Genomic DNA, 13,580 nt, shown 5'->3' with positions numbered 1-13,580 from the left:
GTGGCCCAGCAGGCTAAATTCATTGCTAAGCTTCAACAGCAACAACCGCAGCAGGCGACAACTTCTGCATCCCACCCACCTCCAATAGAAATTCTTGGACCCAGGGCTCCTGCCCCTGTAGCTAATGTCCAGGAGAATACAGACATTCCGGTGGATCCAATTACACCTTAGGCATCCAAAGCACAGGCCTACCCAATTAAGGCCCCTCTCGAGTTCGAAGTCGACCCGACTGCATTAAAAGTAAGCAAGCTTGAAAAGCTGTTCAAGAGGGCTCAAGGCATTAACTCCATTCCAGACATAGAGGATGGTTACACGGATTCGGTAGTGACATTGCCGGACCGGTTCAAGACGCCACATATAGACTGTTTTGACGGTTCTAGAGATCCTATGGTACATTTACGGTTGTTCTCGGATATCCTACGGTCGATGAGCCTCTCCAAACTGCAAAAGCTTTCCCTCTTCGGTCGGACCCTGTCGGGTGTTGCGGCCATCTGGTATGCTAAATTGGAGAACTCTGTGAAACAGAATTGGAAAGAGATGTCTAAGGCCTTTATTGCTCAATACTCCTACAACACACAGATCGAGGTCACAACTCGTGATCTTGAAGTCACCCACCAAGAGCCAAAGGAGAGTTTCTTAGAGTTTGTGACGAGATAGAGAGCAAAAGCCTCGATGGTGACTACAAAGCCTTCCGACAAAGATCAGATCAGGATGATTGTTCAGAATCTGCATGGCCAGTTGCTGCAAAAGATGATCGTTCTACCTCTGTTTACCTTTTCAGACCTTCATGAAATGGGGGTTCAAATCGAGGATGCCCTCAAACAAGGGATCTTTGTCAAAGATAATGAGCCTTTGAAAAAGAATGTTGCTCGCAGTTCCAATGCTACTACTGATGGTAGCACAGCTGTGAAATGCTCAGAAGTAGACACTATCACCACTCCCCTCAATGGCCAAAAACCAACCACTTCAAATCGGCCCTAAGCCCGAAAGTTCAATCCTCTTTACATGAGTCTCTTTCAAGCTTTGAAAATGCTGTAAGAAAAAGGGCACCTAGAGCTCCTAGAATCTCAACCCCTTCCAAATCCTCTTCCACCAAGATATGACCCAGCTAAAAATTGTGCCTATCATCAACAGCACGGTCATGATACGAACCATTGCATCCGCCTCCGTCATAAGGTTCAGGATCTCATTGATTAAGAGATCATGGCTCCACTACAAGGACCTCGGGCCACCACTGACCCGTCACTTCTATATCTCAATCTAATCCATATACTGCCATCCACCTATGACCCCAGTATATACATCACCCCAGCCCATTTACCCAAGCCTGAGGTGTTCATTCTAAACAGCATGGACTTATGCATGATGGGTGCACCTAAACCCCAATCATCTCAAACCCATGAACCCACTACTTCTGAGCTAATGAGAATGATTGAAGATCTTCAGAGAACTGGGACAGATTTAGCCTTAGGGATATTGTCTCCATCATCGACCACGTCACATACCAGGGATTTCATGTCAAGAGGCTCCCCAATCTTGGGACAGGCTGCAATAGAAGAAGATCAATCCTTTGGCAAAGTGGAGGCAAGTGGTAAGAACAAGGAAGGGGCAGGCATTGGTCCCCACGAATACCTTTTGTGGGCTGTTGAGGCTTTGAAAGTGGAGGGGCTGAACAAACAGCAAGTTCTCGTAGTTGTTGCAAAAACTATGGATGACACTTTTGTCCCTCAAGTTAGGGGCATTTCGAATCAAGGGGCAAGCCGAAAGAAGGGCTGTCATACCAGAAACACCCCTTTCAGCTCCAATCCTACACTTAGAAGAGATCAACAAACCCAGCCAGCACCGGCTAACCCCTTTGCCAGTACATCCAACACTCCACCAACCTCAAAATATCCACCCCGAGGCCAGAGGGTCTTCAATCCCCTCTATATGACTTTGTCCAAAGCTCTCCAAATCCTTATAGAAAAGGGCCATCTCAAATCCCTGGAGTCGCGGCCATTACCAAATAAACTTCCTCCCTCCCATAACCCAGCTGACTACTATGCCTTCCATCAACAAGCTGGCCATGACACTAACATGTGTTTTCATTTTTGCCACAAAATACAAGATCTGATTGACAACAAAGTCATCGTCGCACTAGACTCTGCAAAGTCTATCGACACTGGATCAATGAATGTGGGGGTAATATGACTATGTGATCGGGGGATGAACCACCTACGGATGGCACTCAGTTTACTCCAAATGTGGTGGATCGCACGCACTGTTTTGAGCAATGTGCAAATGCTGGTTATTGTACTTTCTAACTTGGGTATTGAGTCAGTTCTTTTATGTTGTATTGAGTCAGTCTTTTTGTAATGAGTCAGTTGAGTCTATCTTGTTGTATCGAGTCAGTCCCGTTGTGTTGGATTCAAGTGATCTCAGGGGTGTTACCTCGGACACCACTATCTTGTTTTGTGTTTGTCTTTTACACCCTTTCTTTTGAGTCTATTTCTGAAATTAAGCCAGTTGTGCCAGAAGATCTGAATGAAACAGCAGTGATTTTCACCCTTTTGCGTTTGTTTCTACCTTGCACCAGTTGTGCCAGAAGATTTGAATGAAACGACAATGCTTTTCACATAGTTTTTTGTGCCTTGAAATCATTGCATTGACCTAAGTTTTTCAAAAACTTTTCTAACACTGTGATGAAAACAAAGAGGAAGGAATTCCTCTGGATTTGTAAAAATTTGATCAATTGAGAGGAAGAGATGCATGCTAAACCCTTAATGAATGAGATCATGTTTGTTAATGTGAGTACTAAGAAGGATTCTGGCTTGATCCAGATTGGTTCTACATTGTCTTTAGCGCGAGCGACTAGTCACTTTCTTAAAAGATTTCAAAAATATTTTGTGTGGTCCTGCGAAGACATGCGTGGAATTGATCTTGAGATTATGCAGCATAGGATCACTCTCGGCCTCAAGACTCGACCTTTTTTTCTTTCAAACCATGAACCTTAATTCAAAATGTTCAACAATCAATCACAACATAAGGCTTGTACGGCCGGGTCAGAAACAACCCTTGAACTAGGGGTGAGAAGATCAGATCGAGAAGATCAGATGTTACCAAAGGAAGCTCGCGAAGCTAGATCAGAAGTAGCCCTCGAACTAGGGGCAAAAATGTCAGATGTGCTCAAAGATTCAAATATGGGTCATTTCGCCAACCAATGAAGACTGGCAAGAAAGCCAGATTCGAGCAGCTGAAAGAAGAAAGTATTGCTGAAGGACAACCAGGTTCCTATCCATGACACTAGGGGCAAATTCAACCCCCATTGGATGGACTTCTACATCATCAGCGAACAATAGCCATTCTTCTGGATTCAGATAGCTTCGAGATCCCAAACCGATCAACATGACAAGTTATACCTTTTTATCCTTGAGAGGCTCGCTGGGCCGAAAACCCAGAAGGGTGACCCAGGCAAAAGTTAGAGTAGCAAAAAGAAGAAAAAGAAAAAGAAAAGAAGAACAATGAAAAGAAAAGAAAAACAGAGCTCGCAAGGTTGAAAACTCGAAAGGGCGGCCTTGGCAGAAGTTAGAGCGCAAAAGGAGAGCGTCAATGTCACGACCCAAACCCGGCCCTATGGGTTCAGCACCGTAACCGGCCAGTAATCCGAGATTACCGAAGGCCTGCAGAACAGTAATACAGTAAAACAGAGTACAGGGCCTGGCGGAAGCCAATACAGTAAATAAATAGTGTCCATTGAGCTGTGACATTCTGTATGCAAAAAGGCTTTTCATACATTTATACATAAACAGTACAGAACAGTATACACAATATTTACAATCATTCAGACTAGGGACTCGACCCTATATAACAGTACAGTGACACTCAGTCTATACAGAACAGTAAAACAGTACAGAAGGGGGAATTGTAAAAGACCCCTAAGCCTTAACAGATAGGCTCGGAACCTCGCAGTGAGGCACAAAGGCTGGCTTGACAAAACTGGAGTTACCCTGACGCTCCTAGCTCCGATCTGGTGCCTGTACACCTACATATATATATATGAGCAGTGAGCTAAAGCCCAGTGAATAACATAAAGCGTAAAGGGGTTTAGAATGAATGTCCTTACAGTAATGAAAACAGTTCAATTCAATCAGTATTTCAGTTGTTCAGTACAGTAAACAGTCATATGTGGTACATCCATTAGCATAATAGTAACAGTAGGTCTTTTTAAGACCGAACAGTAATGATGGCCATCAGTCAGTAAACAGTAGTGGCTCCACGAGGGAACCGACAGAGAATTCTGTCGCAGTAACAGTAACAGTAAACAGTAAGTACTAAGGATGCCACAGTACAGTTCAGAAATAAAGGACATACATTCATTCAGTAAATAATACCAGTTCAGTAAACAGTTCAGTTCAGTATTCAAAAGATAATCAGTTGAACATATCTTTACACAATTGTTACTCACAGAGTTTGGGCTACAGTATGCTAGAGCGTGTCTCCCCAGTCGCCAACCCTACACAGTTCACAGGTTGAACACACTAGGCTACACAGTTGGGAAAGATAACAACTTAATCCCTAATGCCTCGGTGTGTTCTACATCTATATCCTCAACAAGATGCCTTAAACTAGGCCTAAAAATGCCTAGAATGGGATGAGGATGCAAAGATGCACATTTAAAAGCATTTTCAGGATTTTCAGAAAAACAGAGTCCCGCTCGAGCGCAGGTTTCCACGCTCGAGCGTACAGGCAAACAAAGGTACACGCTCGAGCGTAAACTTTCCTGCTCGAGCGTACTGTAAAAGTACTGGATGGGTGAAATCCCCGCTCGACGCCCGCTCGAGCTTGAGACATAACTCCACTCGAGCGCCCAATCCTAAGCTCGAGCGGACTGTAAAACAATGCAAGATGCTGGAAGCTCGATTTTGCCGCTCGAGCGGCACTTCCCCCGCTCGAGCGGACGACTGAAATCTGGAAATCCCAGATTCGAGCTCCAGGTTCAAAACCAAGCTCAAAAGCATCAAAACTCGACCTCTTGGGCTAAATTTCCAGAAAACACATGTAAACTCATAGTTAAACATGATTCAAAACTCAATTTGAGAAATCAAAGCCCAAGGGTGTTTTATTCAAACCCAATTTAAACCATTTTTCAAGCACAAGATGAACATGCAAACATGCATGAATTCAAATCATTTCAAAGCTTCAATTTGATGCTCTAAGGAGCCAATTCTTTTCAAAACATGGTGAAATCATGGACTTAAACATGATTATGAACATGCATGTAACCTTTTGCCATGAAAACAACTCAAACATCTATAATACAAACATGCATGCATGAAATGAGCTTCAAATCAACAACAATGAGCCAAAATATGACTTAGTTCTACAATGAAGCATGAATCATGCAAGAACTAGCTCAATGACATCATTAAGATGATGAATGATCTACCTTAGGTGTAGAATTAGAAGTGAGGGAGCTCAAATTAGTAATCAACCTTCAATTCTTCAAGTAATTCTAGCCAATTCACAATGAAGCAAGTTGAACTCAACTCTTCTAGCTCCTCTCTCTCTCTAAGGTCGGCTAGAGCACAAGGAATGGGCTGAGGAAAATGTTTTTGGCTCAAGTATAATGAGCTCAAGGTATAGAGGTAGTGGCCCACTCAAGGGCAAAACGGTAATTAAGTCCAACTCTTTAATTGGCTTATTTTAATCTAATCTAATCATACCTAATCAATTTTCAAATAAATATACCATAAAATTTCATTAATTATGACGCTCATAAAACACCAATCGGTTACTAATTCGGCCGCCGATAAGGCCTTCAATTAAACGCTCAAACATGAACAGATAAAATAAACAATCAACAGATAGAATGCAATTCAACAGATGTATTCATTCAATTCAGTTTCAATTTTGGTCAGTCAGTTCAGTACTTTAATCAGTTCAACTATCAGTCAGTTATCAGTTCCGTTTAACAGTAATTAGCAGTTAATCAGTCATTAATCGGTAAACAGTATGAGGGTTGTTACAGTCTCCCCTCCTTATAAGGAGTTTAGTCCTCTAAACTCGAGTTACCTTCAGTCTGGAAGAAAACAGGGTTCAGTGGAAACAGTTCAGGATATCTTTTAGCCATGTCATCTTCCCTTTCCCAAGTGGCATACATACCACCATGGTTCTGCCAGTCAACTTTCACTAGCGGGATCTCTTTGTTCCTCAGTTTCTTGATCCGTCTGTTTACAATCTGTATGGGCCGTTCCTCGTAAGTGTAGTCATCACTCAGCACTATACGAGTAGGCTCTATTACATGGAAAGGATCCCGGAGGTAATCTCTTAACATCGAAATGTGGAAAACATTATGCATGTGTTCCATTTCAGGAGGGAGCGCAACTTGATACGCCACCGGATTGATTTTCTCAATAATCTCATACGGTCCGACATATCTCGGCGCTAACTTGCCCTTGACTCCAAAACGAGTCTGGCCTTTCATTGGTGTCACTTTCACAAAAACGTGATCACCCACTTCATACTCTCTGTCCCGTCTTCTGACATCTGCATAACTTTTCTGTCTACTCTGTGCAGTTTTCAGTCTTTGCTGTATCAGTTTCACTTTTTCAGTTGTTTCATACACAATCTCGGGCCCAAGCAAAGGCCCATCTCCAACTTCTGCCCAGCAAATTGGAGACCTACATTTCCTGCCATACAATGCCTCGAAAGGCGTCATACCTATACTCGAATGGTAGTTGTTGTTGTAGGCGAATTCAGCTAATGGCAGATGACTTTCCCAGTCTCCCTGAAAATCAAGGACACACATTCTCAGTAAATCCTCCAGAGTTTGGATGGTCCTTTCTGATTGGCCATCTGTCTGAGGATGATAGGCACTACTCAGTCTCAGTTCAGTACCTAGTGCAGTTTGTAGGCTTTGCCAAAACCTCGATGTAAACTTCGAATTCCTGTCAGAAACAATAGACACAGGCACTCCATGCAGTCTTACAATTTCATCAATATAGATAACAGCCAATTTATCCGCATTATAGATTGTCTTGACAGGTAAGAAGTGAGCAGATTTAGTCAGTCTATCAACAATAACCCAAATTGAATCCATACCTTTTCTGGAGCGAGGTAATCCCACAACAAAATCCATGGTGATATGCTCCCATTTCCACTCTGGTATGGGTAGGGGTTGCAATAGTCCGGCAGGTCATTAATGTTCAGCTTTGACCTGTTGGCAATGAAGACATTTGGATACAAAATCAGCAATTTCTTTCTTCATTCCCGGCCACCAGAAATTCTGTTTCAGATCTTGGTACATTTTCGTATTCCCCGGATGGATAGACAATTTCGAATTGTGGCCTTCTTGCAGAACTCTTCTTTTCAGTTCAGTATCATTCGGTACACACAGTCTTTCATGAAATTTCAGTATATTATTCTCAAATTTGAATCCCGGTCTCGGTTTAGATTCTCTTTCTTCGATGATCTTCTTCAAGAAGTCATCCAGTTGCTGTTTCTCTTTAATTTCTTCAATCAGTGCCGGTTGGGCAGAAATAGCAGCTAAGGTTCCACCTTGTTCTCGTAAAACAATTTCAATTTCAGATTTTTCAAGGTCACAAAGCAACTCTTTCTGTCCTGTAAGCAAACATGCTAAGTTCCCAATCGATTTCCGACTCAATGCATCGGCAACGGTATTGGCTTTTCCCGGATGGTACAGTATCTGTAGGTCATAATCTTTAATCAGTTCTAGCCATCTCCGCTGTCTCATGTTCAGTTCTTTCTGTGTGAAGAAATACTTTAAACTCTTATGGTCGGTGTATACTTCACATGTCACCCCGTACAGATAGTGACGCCAGATTTTCAGTGCAAATACTACTGCAGCAAGTTCCAGATCATGGGTCGGGTAGTTCTTTTCGTGCGGTCTCAGTTGCCGGGAAGCATAAGCAATAACCTTCCCATTCTGCATTAAAACACATCCCAAACCCTTATGAGAAGCATCACTAAATACAGTATAACCATCCGTACCTGAAGGTAAGGTAAGAACCGGTGCAGTCACTAATCGAGTTTTCAACTCCTGGAAAGCAGATTCTCTTTGGTCAGTCCAGTCAAATGATGTCCCCTTCTGAGTTAACTGAGTCAATGGTAGGGCAATTTTGGAGAAATCTTTGACAAATCTTCTGTAATATCCAGCCAGTCCCAAAAAGCTTCGGACTTCAGTCACATTTGTTGGTCTAGGCCAGTTCACTACAGCTTCAATTTTCTGCGGGTCAACAGAAATTCCATTTTTGCTAACAACATGCCCCAAAAACATAACATGGTCAAGCCAAAATTCACATTTAGACAGTTTAGCATACAGTTTCTGTTCTCTTAAAGTTTGTAGGGCAAGTCTCAGATGATGTTCATGCTGTTCTATGCTTTTGGAGTAAATCAATATGTCATCGATAAATACAACAATAAAGTCATCAAGGTACGGTTTAAAAATTCTGTTCATGAGGTCCATAAAAGCAGCAGGGGCATTCGTGACTCCAAAAGGCATAACTAAAAATTCATAATGGCCATACCTCGTTCTAAAAGCAGTTTTATCAATGTCTTTCGGTTTAACCTTCAGTTGATGATACCCCGATCTGAGGTCAATCTTAGAAAACACTTTGGCACCCTGTAACTGATCAAATAAGTCATCAATGCGCGGTAATGGGTATTTATTTTTCACAGTTACCTTGTTCAGTTCACGGTAGTCTATACACAATCTCAATGAGCCATCTTTCTTCTTTACAAACAAAACCGGTGCACCCCATGGTGAAGTACTGGGCCTGATAAACTTCTTGTCTAGCAGTTCCTGCAATTGCACTTTCAACTCCTTCAGTTCAGTTGGAGCCATTCGGTAAGGAGCTTTAGAAACTGGTTGTGTTCCGGGAATCACATCAACGGTAAATTCAATCTCCCTGTCCGTCAAGTCTCCTGGAAGATTATCTGGAAAAACATCTGGAAATTCCCTGACTATAGGAACACAATTCACATCCATTTTAACACTATCATCAGTAGACGCAGTCAACACAGAACACAGATACCCTTTACACCCCTTCCTAATTAATTTAACAGCTTTCACTGACGAAATCAAATACGGAGGAGGTACTACTCCACTCCCATTAAACACAAATTCAGGCAAACCAGGTGGACGGAAAACAACTTGCTTGGTCACACAGTCAATAGTGGCATGATATTTTTGTAACCAATCCATCCCCAATATTACGTCAAAATGATCAATGTTCAATGGCAGTAAATCAATAAACAGATGCATATCCCCAACAATAATTTCACATGCGGGTACATATAAGCACATGTCATGGATCCCCCTACGGGTGATGATACGGCTAGCAGATAGTTCATAGGTTCTAAGGGTCTATTCAATTTCCGTGAAAAAGCATGCGATACATAAGAATGTGTAGACCCCGAATCAATCAGTACATATGCATTTTGAGTACAGATAGAGAGAATACCTGACACAACGGTCTCGGTATTCTGCACATCTCCCGGTACTAGTGCGAACACTCGGCCTTGCCTCATAGGCTCTTTTCCGGTAGCTTTAGGGTTCGGTTTTGGTGGAGCGTTTGATGCTGCGCCGCTGGCTGCAGCTTTGCTATTGCCCTGAGGAGCAGAAGGACAATCTTTAACCATGTGGCCCACCTTGCCACACCTGTAACAGGCTCCTGATAATTTGTGACAAATCCCTTTATGCTTGTTACCACATATAGAGCAGGGTGGAATGAACCCACTCCCTTGGCTGGGGCTAGTCATTGATCCCGTGTTCTGTTTCTTGTTGGCTGGGTTGTGCTTGCCTTTCTTGAATTTGAAACCCTGCCTTTTTCCATGCCATTCAGTTGTTGGTGTTTCAGATTGTTTCACTGCTGCAATATTCGACTCGGCCATCAACGCCCGGTCGAGAACACCCACAAAAGTCGGTAGTTTCAAGACATTTATTCGGTCAAGGATTGCAACATTAAGGCCGCCTTCAAATTTTCTGGCCTTCTTATACTCAGTATCCACCATATGCGGTGCATAACGGGCAAGCTCAGTAAATTTTGTTTCATATTCTGCAACGGACATTGTGCCCTGCTTCAGCTGTTCGAATTCAGTCACTTTCCTATCCCTAACACACTGAGGGAAATACTTTTCAAAGAAGGACTCCTTGAACTGAGCCCAAGTCATAACAGTATTTGTGTCGCGGATCAACATCCACCACCTTCTAGCCTCTTCTTGTAGGGTGAAGGTAGCTAACAATACTTTATTCGCTTCTGAGCACGGAAACACTTCAAATAGTTTTTCTGTTTCAAGCACCCAAGCTTCAGCCTTTAGCGGTTCCAGTCCTCCCTGAAAGGATGGCGGTTTCATCTTGCTGAATTTATGGGTGAGAGCAATAATATCCCCATCATTCACATTCACATTAGGTTCCGGTTGTACCGGAGGGGGAGGAGGTGGGGGCTGTTGGTTCTGTTGTTGTTCCAGTCTAGCAGTTATCAGTTCTATCATTCTTTCCATTCTTTCCATTCTTGCCTCAGTAGATGAGGACTCAGGTTCATTTGCATTGTCCATTTCACTATAAGCAGTTATAACAGTTTTAAACATAAGCAGTCATTTGTTTAACAGTTTACCACATTAGCATGTATTCAGTCATAACATAGCCACACACTTATCATGCTCATGAGATGCCCTAATAACTTTCCTAGGACACTCTATAGCTCATTTGGACACGTGTGTGCGGTATAACTCGTGGTTAAGTATCGCTCTGATACCACTCTGTCACGACCCAAACCCGGCCCTATGGGTTCAGCACCGTAACCGGCCAGTAATCCGAGATTACCGAAGGCCTGCAGAACAGTAATACAGTAAAACAGAGTACAGGGCCTGGCGGAAGCCAATACAGTAAATAAATAGTGTCCATTGAGCTGTGACATTCTGTATGCAAAAAGGCTTTTCATACATTTATACATAAACAGTACAGAACAGTATACACAATATTTACAATCATTCAGACTAGGGACTCGACCCTATATAACAGTACAGTGACACTCAGTCTATACAGAACAGTAAAACAGTACAGAAGGGGGAATTGTAAAAGACCCCTAAGCCTTAACAGATAGGCTCGGAACCTCGCAGTGAGGCACAAAGGCTGGCTTGACAAAACTGGAGTTACCCTGACGCTCCTAGCTCCGATCTGGTGCCTGTACACCTACATATATATATATGAGCAGTGAGCTAAAGCCCAGTGAATAACATAAAGCGTAAAGGGGTTTAGAATGAATGTCCTTACAGTAATGAAAACAGTTCAATTCAATCAGTATTTCAGTTGTTCAGTACAGTAAACAGTCATATGTGGTACATCCATTAGCATAATAGTAACAGTAGGTCTTTTTAAGACCGAACAGTAATGATGGCCATCAGTCAGTAAACAGTAGTGGCTCCACGAGGGAACCGACAGAGAATTCTGTCGCAGTAACAGTAACAGTAAACAGTAAGTACTAAGGATGCCACAGTACAGTTCAGAAATAAAGGACATACATTCATTCAGTAAATAATACCAGTTCAGTAAACAGTTCAGTTCAGTATTCAAAAGATAATCAGTTGAACATATCTTTACACAATTGTTACTCACAGAGTTTGGGCTACAGTATGCTAGAGCGTGTCTCCCCAGTCGCCAACCCTACACAGTTCACAGGTTGAACACACTAGGCTACACAGTTGGGAAAGATAACAACTTAATCCCTAATGCCTCGGTGTGTTCTACATCTATATCCTCAACAAGATGCCTTAAACTAGGCCTAAAAATGCCTAGAATGGGATGAGGATGCAAAGATGCACATTTAAAAGCATTTTCAGGATTTTCAGAAAAACAGAGTCCCGCTCGAGCGCAGGTTTCCACGCTCGAGCGTACAGGCAAACAAAGGTACACGCTCGAGCGTAAACTTTCCTGCTCGAGCGTACTGTAAAAGTACTGGATGGGTGAAATCCCCGCTCGACGCCCGCTCGAGCTTGAGACATAACTCCACTCGAGCGCCCAATCCTAAGCTCGAGCGGACTGTAAAACAATGCAAGATGCTGGAAGCTCGATTTTGCCGCTCGAGCGGCACTTCCCCCGCTCGAGCGGACGACTGAAATCTGGAAATCCCAGATTCGAGCTCCAGGTTCAAAACCAAGCTCAAAAGCATCAAAACTCGACCTCTTGGGCTAAATTTCCAGAAAACACATGTAAACTCATAGTTAAACATGATTCAAAACTCAATTTGAGAAATCAAAGCCCAAGGGTGTTTTATTCAAACCCAATTTAAACCATTTTTCAAGCACAAGATGAACATGCAAACATGCATGAATTCAAATCATTTCAAAGCTTCAATTTGATGCTCTAAGGAGCCAATTCTTTTCAAAACATGGTGAAATCATGGACTTAAACATGATTATGAACATGCATGTAACCTTTTGCCATGAAAACAACTCAAACATCTATAATACAAACATGCATGCATGAAATGAGCTTCAAATCAACAACAATGAGCCAAAATATGACTTAGTTCTACAATGAAGCATGAATCATGCAAGAACTAGCTCAATGACATCATTAAGATGATGAATGATCTACCTTAGGTGTAGAATTAGAAGTGAGGGAGCTCAAATTAGTAATCAACCTTCAATTCTTCAAGTAATTCTAGCCAATTCACAATGAAGCAAGTTGAACTCAACTCTTCTAGCTCCTCTCTCTCTCTAAGGTCGGCTAGAGCACAAGGAATGGGCTGAGGAAAATGTTTTTGGCTCAAGTATAATGAGCTCAAGGTATAGAGGTAGTGGCCCACTCAAGGGCAAAACGGTAATTAAGTCCAACTCTTTAATTGGCTTATTTTAATCTAATCTAATCATACCTAATCAATTTTCAAATAAATATACCATAAAATTTCATTAATTATGACGCTCATAAAACACCAATCGGTTACTAATTCGGCCGCCGATAAGGCCTTCAATTAAACGCTCAAACATGAACAGATAAAATAAACAATCAACAGATAGAATGCAATTCAACAGATGTATTCATTCAATTCAGTTTCAATTTTGGTCAGTCAGTTCAGTACTTTAATCAGTTCAACTATCAGTCAGTTATCAGTTCCGTTTAACAGTAATTAGCAGTTAATCAGTCATTAATCGGTAAACAGTATGAGGGTTGTGCATCTCAAGAGTAAATTTTGTGTTGGTCGAGCAGTGGCCATTTGCAAAAACAGTTTTTTGGGAATTTTTAATGAGGTTGACTAATTTTCTCAAAAATTATTCCATTTTTTTCAAAACTCGACCATTTCTTGGACTAAAAAAAGGAAAATTTTCAGTGCTCGCAACGTGTCATGCATGATTTCAAATCAAAAAGTTGAACAAGTATGTTAATCAAACTCTTATGTTGGTCAAAAGTGTTCTAACAAAAAGCCAAAAATAAAAAATGGTCAAAATGATGAATTAAGGGCACAGTTGAGTCAGGTTTTCTGTCTTTTCCCCGTTGTTACCATACTTTCCAGAAAGGGCACCATACTCGCCAGAAAGGGCACAACTGAAGCTAGCAGCAGAGGGCCGAAAGCTTTCTCATC

Source organism: Camellia sinensis, chromosome 8 (assembly GCF_055761805.1).
Source record: "Camellia sinensis isolate YWXY chromosome 8, ASM5576180v1, whole genome shotgun sequence".
Taxonomy (NCBI): domain Eukaryota; kingdom Viridiplantae; phylum Streptophyta; class Magnoliopsida; order Ericales; family Theaceae; genus Camellia; species Camellia sinensis.
Note: the sequence above shows the minus strand (reverse complement) of the source record.